General features: G+C 39.8%; 1 protein-coding gene across 1 annotated transcript in view; it reads left to right on the forward strand.

Annotated features, from left to right (window-relative positions):
- The window catches only part of HSPA9 (heat shock protein family A (Hsp70) member 9), a 113,384-nt gene that overhangs the window by 23,041 nt on the left and 76,630 nt on the right, over positions 1–13,713 (forward strand). The gene's annotated exons all lie outside the window — the stretch shown is intronic.

A 13,713-nucleotide genomic window follows, 5' to 3' on the forward strand; every position in this document is an offset into this window, starting at 1 on the left:
TTCAACTGATAATTGCGCGGTCATGCAATGCTCCACCCAAATGAAATTTATGTCTTTTTTTTTTTTTTTAACACAAATAGAGCTTTCTTTTGGTGGTATTTGATCACCTGTGTGCTTTTTATTTTTCACACTATAAACAAAAAAACTCCAAAATTTTGAAGAAAAATATATTTTTTACTTTCAGCTATAAAAAAAATATATAGTAAACTCAAAGTTAGTTATAAATTTAAGCCAAAATGTATTCTGCTACATGTTTTTGGTATATTGGTATATTTTTGGTATTAGTGTATATTGATTGCTTTGGGTGAAAGTTATAGCGTCTACAAACTATGGTATAGATACTGCAATTTACGCCATATTTTTTGCTATACAGCACTGCACTAGTTTAACGGACAATTGCGCGGTCATGCAATACGGTACATAAATTAAATTTGTCCTTTTTTCACACAAATAGAGCTTTCTTTCGGTGGTATTTGATCGCCTGTGCGGTTTTTTTATTTTTTGTGTTATTAAAAAAAAAAAAAAAAGGCTGACCATTTTGAGAAAAAAAACAATATTTTGGACTTTTTGCTATAAAACATGTCCAGTAAAAAAAAATTTAAAAATCAAATTTAGTCATAAATTTCGGCCAAAATGCATTCTGCGACATGTCTTTGCCAAAAAAAAAAAAACCCAATACGTGTAAATTAATTGGTTTTCGTGAAAGTTATAGCGTTTACAAATGGCGGGAAAGATATTCGGATTTTTTTATTTTTTTTATACTAATAATGGCGGCGATCAGTGACTTATGGCAGGATTGCTGGACTGAGGCAGACATTCTGACACTGGGGGCGAACTGACTTGGGGTCACTGACATCCCCAGTGACACCAATACAGTGATCAGTGCAAAAAAAACAAAACACTGACACTGTACTAATGGCAGTGGGGAGGAAGGGGTTAACTTTTTTATTCACTGAAAGGGTTAACTGTGTGAGGTGAGTGTTTTTACTAGGGGGCAGGGGGTGTGTACTGCACGGGGACATGCTGATCGGGAGAGAAACTCTTCTCTCCTGATCAGCGTGTCAAGAGCTGTCAGGGAACTGACAAAGTAGAGCTACTGCAGCCCTGCTCTCTGTAAGTGATTGCCACTAATCGTCGGGACACGGCCGGTACTGACCGGCCGTGACCCGGCGACTGACACCCGCGGCCGGGATCGGCGGTGCAGGTAGGGCGGTGGCGCGCCTCGCGTATTTCTACAGTGGCTGGGCGGCAAGTGGCTAAAGTGGTTGTAAACCCTTGCATATGCACGGTGAAGTGACTGGCCTCAGGTGATACAGAGGTGAAACCAATACACTACAAATGTCGTACCTGTTTATTTGCAGCCCTCTTCTCCGTATCCGTTCAAAGTCCAGAATTTATAAAGCTTGTCTGAGAATTTAGAAAAAAAGGGCAGAGAGCTGAAGTCGCACTCTGCAGAGTTCAGTGAGAAGATTTCTGATAGCCGTTTGGAGGGAAAGGACACACACAACTTACAGGAACAGAGCTGAAGCTGTCAGTCCGCTGGAGGCTCCTCACTGTCACCATTTTTCTCATGGTATCAAGAAAACTTGCAGAAGTAATTTATTCAGAGGAGCGAAGTGGCAGACAGAAATGACAATTTGTGGTCTTTAATTGAGACAAGTACACAAATAGAGGGATATGCTTTGTTCATATTTCATGTCTGAAGTTTACAACCACTTGAAAGGATATGTTCAGCTTTCATAACATGTTACACCTGTATCTAGGGGCAAGTTCCACTCAAGTACTATGAATCACCAATATGAAATTATCATGGAGCAAGAGAAGTCAGACTTGAATTGCACATAAGTGGGTCAAAGAATTGAAGCAATTTAATAAAGAGATGTAAGGATTTCATACAGGGGTCTTGCAATACACAAGCACAAAATGGTCTGTTGGGTTTAACTTGGCCTTGCAGTGGCTTTAAAAAGTCTACGCACCCCTGTTTAAAATGTCAGGTTTTTGTGATGTAAAAAAATGAGACAAAGATAAATCATTTCAGAACTTTTTCCACCTATGTGAACTGTAAACCGTACAACTCAATTGAATTTTTTTTTTTTTTTGGAGGGGGGACATACAAAACTAAAATAATGTGGTTGCAGAAAAATGCAACTGGGGATGTATCTGTGTCAAGGATTAAGCAATCGCATTCAAAATCATGATGATAAATAGTCAGTACACACCTGCCATCATTTAAAGTGCCTCTGGTTAACCCCAAATAAAGTTCAGCTGTTCTAGTAGGTCTGTCCTGACATTTTCTTAGTCGCATCCTACAGCAAAAGCCATGGTCCACAGAGAGCGTCTGAGGGAGGCATCAGAGGGATCTCATTGTTTAAAAGATAGTCAGGAGAAGGGTACAAAAGAATTTCCAAGGCATTAGATATACCATGGAAGACAGTCATCAAGTGGAGAAAATATGGCGCAACAGTGACATTACCAAGAACTGGACATCCCTCCAAAATTGTTGAAAAGATCAGAAAACTGGTCTGGGAGGCTGCCAAGAGACCTACAACAACATTAGAGGAGCAGCAGGAATATCTGGCAAGTACTGGCTGTTGTGGTACAGTGAAGGAAATAAGTATTTGATCCCCTGCTGATTTTGAATGTTTGCCCACTCCCAAAGAAATGATCAGTCTAAAAATCGAATGGTAGGTGTATTGTAACACAGGATAGCAACACAAAATTCAAAAGATATGCATGTCTAACAAATTATGCACTGATTTTTGCATGTTCATGAGGGAAATAAGTATTTGATCCCCTATCATTCAGCAGGATTTCTGGCTACCAGGTGTCTTTCATACGGGTAACAAGCTGAGATTAGAAGCAGCCTCTTAAAGGGAGTGCTGCTAATCTCATTTTGTTACCTGTATAAAAGACACCTGTCCACAGGAGCAATCAAACAATCAGATTCCAAACTGTCCACCATGACAAAGCCCAAAGAGCTGTCCAAGGATGTCAGGGACAAGATTGTAGACCTACACAAGGCTGGACTAGACTACCAAACTATCGCCAAGCAGCTTGGTGAGAATCATTCGCAAATGGAAGAAACACAACAACTGTCAGTCTCCCTAGGTCTAGTGCACCATTCAAGATCTCACCTCATGGAGTGTCAGTGATTATAAGAACAGTGAGGAATCATCCCAGAACTACATGTGAGGATCTTGTCAATGATCTCCAGGCAGCTGGGACCACCATCCCCAAGCAAACAAACAATTGGTTGAAAGTGTGGTCAGATGAGCATGACAACGACCCAAAGCATGCATCCAAACAACAAATGAATGGCTTCACCAGATAATTAAAGTTTTGGACTGGCCCAGCTAGAGCCCAGACCTGAATCCAATTGAAAATCTGTGGGGTGATCTGAAGAGGGCTGTGCACAGGAGATGCCCTCGCAATCTGACAGATTTGGAGTGTTTTTACAAGGAAGAGTGGGTAAATAGTGCCAAGTCAAGATGTGCCATGCTGATCGACTCATCCCCAAAAAGACTGTGTGCTGTAATAAAATCAAAAGGTGCTTCAACAAAGTATTTGTTTTAAGAGTGTACATGCTTATGCAACCATATTCATTTTAGTTTGTGTTTTTTTGTTTTGTATTTTTCACCTAAAAAAGATTTCAGTTTTTTGTTAGTTTACAGGTTACATTAAAGGTGGAAAAACTTCTGAAATGATTTGTCTTTTTTATATTCACTGTATATTATTCAAATCCAGCAGAATCCTACTAAATCAGCCAAAATTTAAATCTTTGAGAGGCCCTGACTACCTGGCTCGATGAAAGTTAAATTTTTAAAAAATCAACTGAGACAGGTGGAAAATTTAGGCAGCCAGCAGTTGTGATTACCCTGGATGAACCCTTGTAGTTTTCAGGTCTCAAGGGAACACCTGCTAAAAACAAAGTCTTCTGGGGCCATTGGGATAAATACCTCTTTCCTTGGTTGTCAGCGGGAAGAACGCACACCGTAGTACTTAGAATTCCATCCCTACAGATGGTTAAAAAGATCATTGGTGTGACGCTGGCCCTGAAACTGTGCAGACCACCATCAAATGGTAGGTCAGTTGGCCAGAGGTCAAGGAACCCCTAGATTCCTTTAGAGCAGGCATGTCCAAAGTCCGGCCCGGGGGTCGGTTTAATACGGCCCTCAACCAGCCCTCCCTGCTCTGTGTAAGGTGGCCCTCCCACAGCCCTCCCTTCTATGGCAGACAGTCTTCTGCTTGAGAGCAGAGGGCAGTGCGCATGCCTGACTATGGCACGTTCTCCCTGGTCTGTGTAAATGCGGCTGTCGCACGGCCCTCCCTTCTGTGGCAGACAGTCTTCTGCTTGAGAGCAGTGCGCATGCGTGACTGCGCCGCGCTGGGTGCAACAGAGGGCGGTGACGTCAGGGCCGGGCTTCCAGCGTGAAGTGTGTTTCTCTTCCCCTCCCGGCTGCCGAGCAGAGACTTCAGCTCCAGCTACCTTTTTTCACCCTTCACATTAGTGCAGGTAAGTTTTTTTTTTTTTTAATTTATTTAAAATACATTGTAAAAACTCAGCTGTCAGTTGATCTTAATGTTATGAAATGAAAAGTATGTCGTTTGCAATTAACTTGGCATAAAATAATTTATTTGCATTTAATTGTAATGGTTCAAAGAATGTTCGGAAAAATGTTCGGCCCTCCACCATGTTCACTTCATCCAATCTGGCCCTTTTTGAAAAAAGTTTGGACACCCCTGCTTTAGAGGAATTCCAGGCTTCCACAGAACCTGGTTGAGAATGGCAAATCTAAACTGATAAAAGCAAATTTTGGCTGTTGGGCTTACTACTTGGTGAACCAACCCTTGCATACCGGATTGATGGGTGATCAAAGGCACCATATCCTTTGTTAATTTTAACTCGAACATATGCAGTATCTTTTTTAGTTACTAAACCAAGACACAATTAATAATAATTTTCATTAACCACTTCAAGTTCCCACACATTATCCCTTCCAATCCAGGGCAGTTTTCAGCATTGTTGCACTTTGACAATTGTACAGTCATGCAACACTGTACCCCAGTGAATTTTTTTTTTTTTTTTTTCACACAAGAAAAGCTTTACTTTGGTATTATCACCACTGGGTTTAATTTTTTACTATGTAAATGAAAAAATATTGAAAATTTGAGAAAAAAAAGTTTGTGTAAATTTTATATATACCCTGTTCCAAATTATTATGCAAATTATATTTTTCTCATTTACCTAAATAATTGATGTAAATAACAGCATAATTCTCATGTTCTCAACTATTAAGAGTACTATTCCAATTTTATTGAACAAACCTAATAGTATTTTTTTTAAACATAAAAAACTTACAATGCACTGTTCCAAATTATTACGCCCTGTAAGTTTCAAAACACTTTATAGGTTGTAAAGAACTAAAAATTGTCATTTGTTGTGTTTGCAGCATATTTACTGAAATCAAAAGCTATTTCAATCAAACTTTTAACAACATTTTAACTGTTTTAAAAATTTTAACCGGTCACGTTACATTTTAACCTAGGACCCCTTATTTGATAGCTTCACAAGTCTTGCATCCATTGAACTTGTGAGTTTTTGGATAGTTTCTGCTTGAATTTGTTTGCAAGATGTCAGAATAGCTTCCCAGAGCTGCTGCTTGGATGTAAACTGCCTCCTACCCTCATCGATCTTTTGCTTGAGGATGCTCCAAGAGTTCTCAATAGGATTGAGGTCAGGGGAGGATGGAGGCCACACCATGACTTTCTCTCCTGTTTATCCCCATAGCAGCCATTGATGGAGAGATATTCTTTGCAGCATGAGATGGTGCATTGTCATGTATGAAGATGATTTTATTACGGAAAACAGTCAGGTCCATAAATATTGGGACATCAACACAATTCCAACATTTTTGGCTCTATACACCACCACAATGGATTTGAAATGAAACAAACAAGATGTGCTTTAACTGCAGACTGTCAGCTTTAATTTGAGGGTATTTACATCCAAATCAGGTGAACGGTGTAGGAATTACAACAGTTTGCATATGTGCCTCCCACTTCTTAAGGGACCAAAAGTAATGGGACAATTGGCTTCTCAGCTGTTCCATGGCCAGGTGTGTGTTATTCTCTCATTATCCCAATTACAATGAGCAGATAAAAGGTCCAGAGTTAATTTCAAGTGTACTATTTGCATTTGGAATCTGTTGCTGTCAACTCAAGATGAGATCCAAAGAGCTGTCACTATCAGTGAAGCAAGCCATCATTAGGCTGAAAAAACAAAACAAACCCATCAGAGAGATAGCAAAAACATTAGGTGTGGCCAAAACAACTGTTTGGAACATTCTTAAAAAGAAGGAACGCACCGGTGAGCTCAGCAACACCAAAAGACCCGGAAGACCACGGAAAACAACTGTGGTGGATGACCGAAGAATTCTTTCCCTGGTGAAGAAAACGCCCTTCACAACAGCTGGCCAGATCAAGAACACTCTCCAGGAGGTAGGTGTATGTGTGTCAAAGTCAACAATCAAGAGAAGACTTCACCAGAGTGAATACAGAGGGTTCACCACAAGATGTAAACCATTGGTGAGCCTCAAAAACAGGAAGGCCAGATTAGAGTTTGCCAAACGACATCTAAAAAAGCCTTCACAGTTCTTGAACAACATCCTATGGACAGATGAGACCAAGATCAACTTGTACCAGAGTGATGTGAGTAAGAGTATGGAGAAGGAAAGGAACTGCTCATGATCCTATGCATACAACCTCATCAGTGAAGCATGGTGGTGGTAGTGTCATGGCGTGGGCATGTATGGCTGCCAATGGAACTGGTTCTCTTGTAATTATTGATGATGTGACTGCTGACAGAAGCAGCAGGATGAATTCTGAAGTGTTTCGGGCAATATTATCTGCTCATATTCAGCCAAATGCTTCAGAACTCATTGGACGCCGCTTCACAGTGCAGATGGACAATGACCTAAAGCATACTGCAAAAGCAACCAAAGAGTTTAAGGGAAAGAAGTGGAATGTTATGCAATGGCCAAGTCAATCACCTGGCCTGAATCCGATTGAGCATGCATTTCACTTGCTGAAGGGAAAATGCCCCAAGAACAAGCAGGAACTGATGACAGTTGCAGTAGAGGCCTGGCAGAGCATCACCAGGGATGAAACCCAGCGTCTGGTGATGTCGCTGCGTTCCAGACTTCAGGCTGTAATTGACTGCAAAGGATTAGCAACCAAGTATAAAAAAGTGAAAGTTTGATTTATGATTATTATTCTGTCCCATTACTTTTGGTCCCTTAAGAAGGGGGAGGCACATATGCAAACTGTTGAAATTCCAACACCGTTCACCTGATTTGGATGCAAATACCCTCAAATTAAAGCTGACAGTCTGCAGTTAAAGCACATCTTGTTTGTTTCATTTCAAATCCATTGTGGTGGTGTATAGAGCCAAAAATGTTAGAATTGTGTTGATGTACCAATATTTATGGACCTGACTGTAGTTCTTCCTTCTGTACCAGGGAAGAAAGTGGTCAGTCATAAACTCCACATACTTTGCAGAGGTCATCTTTACACCTTCGGGGACCCTAAAGGGGCCGACCAGCTCTGTTCCCATGATTCCGGGCCAAAACATGACTCCACCACCGCCTTGCTGACATCGCAGCCTTGTTGGAACAGGGTGGCCGTCCACCAACCACCCACTACTCCATCCATCTGGACCATCCAGGGTTGCACGGCACTCATCAGTGAACAGGACTTTTTGAAAATTAATCTTCATGTATTTTTCTGCCCAATGCAGCCGTTTCTGCTTGTGAGCATTGGTTAATGGTGGCCGAATAGAAGGTTTATGCACAGTTGCAAGACTCTGGAGGACTCTACACCTTGATGTCCGTGGGAGTCCAGAGGCACCAGCAGCTTCAAATATCTGTTTGCTGCTATGTAATGGTATTTTAGCAGCTGCTCTTGATCCGATGCATGGATCTGGCAGAAATCTTCCTCAATGTGCCTTTATCTGCACAAACCCATCTGTGCTCTGAACCAGCCACAAATCTCTTAATAGTGCGATGTTCACGCTTAAGTTTTCGTGAAATATCTAATGTTTTCATACCTCGTCCAAGGCATTGAACTATTTCACTCTCTTCGGCAGCAGAGAGATCTTTTTTCTTCCCCATATTGCTTGAAAATGGTGCCCATCTTAATAATGTGGAACACCCTCCTTTAGTAGTTTTTCTTAAATTGGGCTCACCTGCCAATCTAATTATCACAGGTATCCGAGATTGTTTTCAGTGATCAAAAGAGCCCTGAGACACAATGCCATCCATGAGCTAAACTGAAAAACAAAATATTTAATCTTTGTGGCACTTAAATAGAATTTGCATAATAATTTGGAACAGGGTGTAGTTTATTAATTTTAATAGTTTAATACATTTTAGGCCAAATGTATTCTACATTTTTGGGGTATAAAAAACCCAAAACAGTGTATATTTAGTCTACGAAAGTTGGTCTGCTAACTATGGGATATATATCCGGGTATAAAAAAAAAAAACCCTAAATCCTTTTCTTTTTTTTTTTTTTTAAATAGTTTTATCAGAGTAGTACAATGGTACCATAGTATCTGAGCATATGTACCTGTACAGTGTACAACAGAAAATGTGAAATGTCCCTGGGCATGCTCAGTGCTTTAAAAAAAAAAAAAAAAAAAACAGCGTATTTTTGTACAGCTCACCATGATGAGCTGCACAAAACATGATGAATATGTTCAGCATGAACCTACACTGGAACATGGCCAGACACCTAAATGCAGTGACATGCATTTATTGCCTGTAAATTCTGTTGGTTGTTAGATGGCGCTTGCTTGCATCATAACAACCAGTTACTCAGTGATTCCCCAATGACTGCAGAATGAAAAGAACATAGCCAACATGTACCAAATGAGCATGGGCCCTTCAGTCTGTCATGGATTTGAAGGGGAACCCAATGGACAGACAAAAAATAAATTTCTTCCCAGCAAAATCGCCAACACGTGCTTACCTGGGATTACAGTTCCCTACACACACATAAACTTTATTTGTAATATCTGCTCTTTTGTTTACATTGTGAAACCCTTAAGTGTATCAGATTGCAAAAAACACACATAAAAACATGATTTTTTTAATCAGGTACTTTTAGCACCATCAATTTACACAGCACTTTACATAAATATTGTACTTCACATCAGGCCCTGCCTTCAAGGAGTTTACAATCTAAAGTCCCTAACTCACATTCATATACTAGGGACAATTTAGAAAAGGGACAAAACTACCAGAATGTCTTTGGAGGATAGGAGAAAACCCGCACAGCGAGAACATGCAAACTCCATGCAGGTAGCGCCATGGTTGAGTTTTAAACCAGCAACCCTAGTGCTGCTAAGTAGAAGTGCTAACCACTAAACCACTGTGCTGTCACATGCATATAGTTTGCATCTTTGTGGTTTGAACCAGCCCTAGGTCCCTGGCCATGCTCGGTGTAACGAGCACTATATCTCAAATGGAATACAAATGTGGCACTGTTATAAAATCAGTTGGCTATATGTATCCCAATACAAAGAATCATAATATTACTACAACCAGGCACCCCCCACACACACACACACACACACACACACACACACACACACACACACACACAACCTCAGAGGGTGACACCACTATTCCAAAGTGACACACAAAAACAATCATAAAGCAGGGATTCATGGTCCTCACCTCTGCTCTGCCATGTACATTAAACCATGCAATTTAATCCCTATGTGAGTAGATGCATGATCTTTATTACACTAAACCTGCAGGTTGTACTATGGAATGCTTGCTTATCCCTTACATGGCTTAATGTACATGGGGGAATGAAGATGCAAACAGTAAATCCCTGCTGATATACCCTGGAGTTCTTGAGTGCCATTGAACAACCTGTTGCTGTGATATGCCATATGGTTCCAAGGCTGGTGATCGATGATTACTGCCTACAGTCTGCTATAAGACCTTCTATAATTTTGAATCTTCTCTCTTGGTAAGAGGCTGCAATTGGTGTCGGTGTAAAACTCACAAGGCTGTTTGTTGTCATTCATGAGTGAAAACATATGGCAAGATTTGCAATGATGGTGGAACCCTTCTACACAGAACTACTTATTTTATTTGAACATTTACATATAGGTGGTGGACTTCCATCAGAATCTGTTTTATCAATTTTCTAAATTGATATTTTTTCTTTATTGGTTTCACTGTGGAATAATGGTGTCACACTCTTTTTTTTTTATTTTTTTCCCCCATTATTTTTGTGTATTTATGATGTTGGGACACACATTCCAAAAAATGTAATAATGATCCTTTGTATTGTGATACATATAACTAACACATCAAATTTAGTAATACGGGGCAACATTTGTATTCCTTTTAATTCAGCACTGGTATTGTGTACGGTTTGTGAAGACAGCTGTAGGAGTTTTGATTTAGATTTTTGTTAGATGCTGAGCACCAAGGGCAGTTTTTCTACCATTTTTAGTTAATATATTTTAAACGTCTACGTCCCTGGCCATGCTCCCAAAAAAAAAAAAAAGACTACTAGCATTATTAAAAAAAAAAACAAGAAAATATTAAATATTGTATAAGAAACAGAAAAACCCAGCTAAATAAAATATGAAATGAAAAAAGTTCTTAGAATATCTGTTGGTGTTCCCAAAGTGCTGTATCAAAGCACATTAATAGAAAGTTATGTGGAAGGAAAAAGTGTGGATGAAAAAGGTGGACAAGCAGCAGGGATGACAGCAGCCTTGAGAGGATTGTCAGGAAAAGGCCATTCAAAAGTGTTAGGGACTTTCACAAAGGGTGGACTGAGACTGGAGTCAGTGCATCAAGAGCCACCACACACAAACTGATCCTGGACATGGGCTTCAAATGTCGTATTCCTCTTGTCAAGCCGCTCCTGAACAACACAACGTCAGAAGCGTCTTACCTGGGCTAAAGGAAAACAGACCTGGTCTGTTGCTCAGGGGTCCAAAGTCCTCTTTTCTGATGAGAGCAACTTTTGCATCTCATTTGGAAACCAAGGAACCAGAGTATGGCGGAAGAATGGAGAGGCACACACTGCAAGATGCTTGAAGTCCAACGTGAAGTATCCACAGTCTGTGTTGATTTGGGGAGCCATGTCATCTGCTGGTGTTGGTCCACTGTGCTTCATTAAGTCCAGGGTCAATGCAGCCATCTACCAGGAGATTTTGGAGTGCTTCATGCTTCCGCAGATGAGCTTTATGGGGATGCTGACTTCATTTTCCAGCAGGACTTGGCACCCGCCCACACTGCCAAAAGCACCAAAACCTGGTTCAATGACCGTGGGATTACTGTGCTTGATTGGCCAGCAAACTCACCTGACTTGAACCCCATAGAGAATATGGGGCATTGCCAAGAGAAAGATGAGACATGAGACGGAACAATGCAGAAGAGCTGAAGGCCGCTATTGAAGCATCCTGGTCTTCCAGAACACCTCAGCAGTGCCACAGGCTGATAGCTTCCATGCCACGCCGCATTGAGGCAGTAATTGCTGCAAAAGGGGCCCAAACCAAGTACTGAGTACATATGCATGCTTATACTTTTCAGAGGTCCGATATTCTATGTACAATCCTTGTTTTATTGATTGCATGTAATATTCTAATTTTCTGAGATTGTGGATTTGGGGTTTTCATGAGCTGTAAACCATAATCATCACAATTATGACAAATCACGGCTTGAACTATCTTGCTTTGCATGTAATGAGTCTCTCTCATATATTAGTTTCACCTTTTTTAAGTTGCAGTACTGAAATAAATGAACTTTTGCACAATATTCTAATGTTTACGAGCTGCGTGTGTGTGTTTGTGTGTGTGTGTTTGTGTGTGTGTGTGTGTGTATAATGTTTTGAGTATAACTTCTCATTTGTATCATGAGATATATGCATCTCTTGTAAAAAAAAAATATTACTTCAATAGAACTTTGATAAATTTCCCTCAGAATCTTGTGTCTTTTACACGGAGTATTCAACCTTTTCACATTGTAGGTCAGAAAATTAACTGAATTCATCCTTCCGCATCCCTTTTTTTTTTTTTTTTTTTTTTTTCTTCCCACTATTCAGATCTAGGAGAGTACCCATATACTGTAACTGATTTGTAGCAAGAAGTTCTCTTCAAAGGGATTCTTTCTTGCCCTCCTTCCCCACCCCTTCATCCCACTTCCCTCCCTCCCCTTGAATCTCATTGCCACTCCCCTCTAATCTTAAAACCTTTTAGGCCCATTTCTAGCCTTTGAAATCGGTAGTGGCTCTAATCCCACTGACAATTCTGCTTTCGGAGTGAGATTCTGAGCACACACGCCTCCCATACCTCCACCTCACTTGGGAGTATGATGGACATTCTAGGCCTTCGCCTTATTTACTACATTTCTCTTTTTACCCTCCTCTATTCCTCTCTTTACTCCTTTTCCCCCCTTTCCATTCCTCACACCTGCTTGCACCTTTCAATTATCACCTTATTCCTCTCTGCAGGCTCGCTCCCCCCTCCTCCATCGCGAACTTCATCAGGGAAGAGGGGGAAAAGGTAAGAGGGGGGAAAAAAAAAGTCCCATCTTTAAAGTCTCTCAAGTACATAATCTTCTTATTTTCCCTTTCTCTTTTCTTAATTCTGTTACAACTTCTTCTTGGGGACTAATCTCCAGTTCTCTGTTTCTAAGTCCAGGCTTTCCTTCTGACCATTCTGGAATATCCAGTATCTGCAGTTCTAATCTCTCACAAAAAAACCCATAACTCTTCTGGAAATCTCAATTTAACGGAACATCCATTCTTCCAACCCACTTGACAGGCTGGAAACCCCCAGTTCTAGCCAGGGTGGATAAAAATCAATTTTTTTAAAAAAAAATTAAATTTAAATCGGCTTTTTTTTTAATTTTAAATCAGATTTTTTTTAAATAAAATGCTTTTTGAGGAAAATATATTACCATCCAAAGGTTATTCCATCATGAAATAAAGATTAGTTTTTTATTTATGTAGAATAAGGCTGTATATGTTTAATTTTTTTGGTAAATAAATTCCATTAATCCATTCACAATGTTATGCTCTTCCAGAGGTTTTTGTAAGATTATTGGGCAGTTTCTCTGCCTACAAGATATTATCACAGATGCTTGGTTTACTTTTGCAGTTCTCAAAACTGAATTTGACTCAGCGGAGATCACATGCCTCTTCTTCACAGCAAAAATGTTATAACATGAACAGAGTTAAGAAAGACCTTAATCCTAACTTCTACAAACCTATGAATACAGAATCAACCCCTTCAGTGCTAAGTTTCAAGAAGTTCAGTGAATAGAATAGAAACAATATTTTTCTGATTGTTTGGAGTGGAATAGATCTGCACAAGAAGAAAGTGAAACTAATTGTGAGGAGGAAGGGGCTGACCGTCTAAGTTTTTCTTAAAATATATATATATTTTGTTTAGCCAAATTAGTTAACAAACATGGATGTTTGTTTAAGCAAATAACATATGCTGTAATGTTATTGTTTCAGTTGAATAAATCTATTGTTAAGGTAATGATTATTTTTCTCCTTCCCAAGTACAACAGAAAAGTTGTCCAAATGTGAATGATTAACCTATTAAACTGGGGATAAAAAAACTAATATGAAAAGTTGTTCTAAAAATCTTCATCTACTTGCATATTAAAGTTATAC

Source organism: Staurois parvus, unplaced genomic scaffold, assembly GCF_062004578.1.
Source record: "Staurois parvus isolate SC_StPar_1 unplaced genomic scaffold, SC_StPar_1.0 ptg000403l, whole genome shotgun sequence".
Taxonomy (NCBI): Eukaryota; Metazoa; Chordata; class Amphibia; order Anura; family Ranidae; genus Staurois; species Staurois parvus.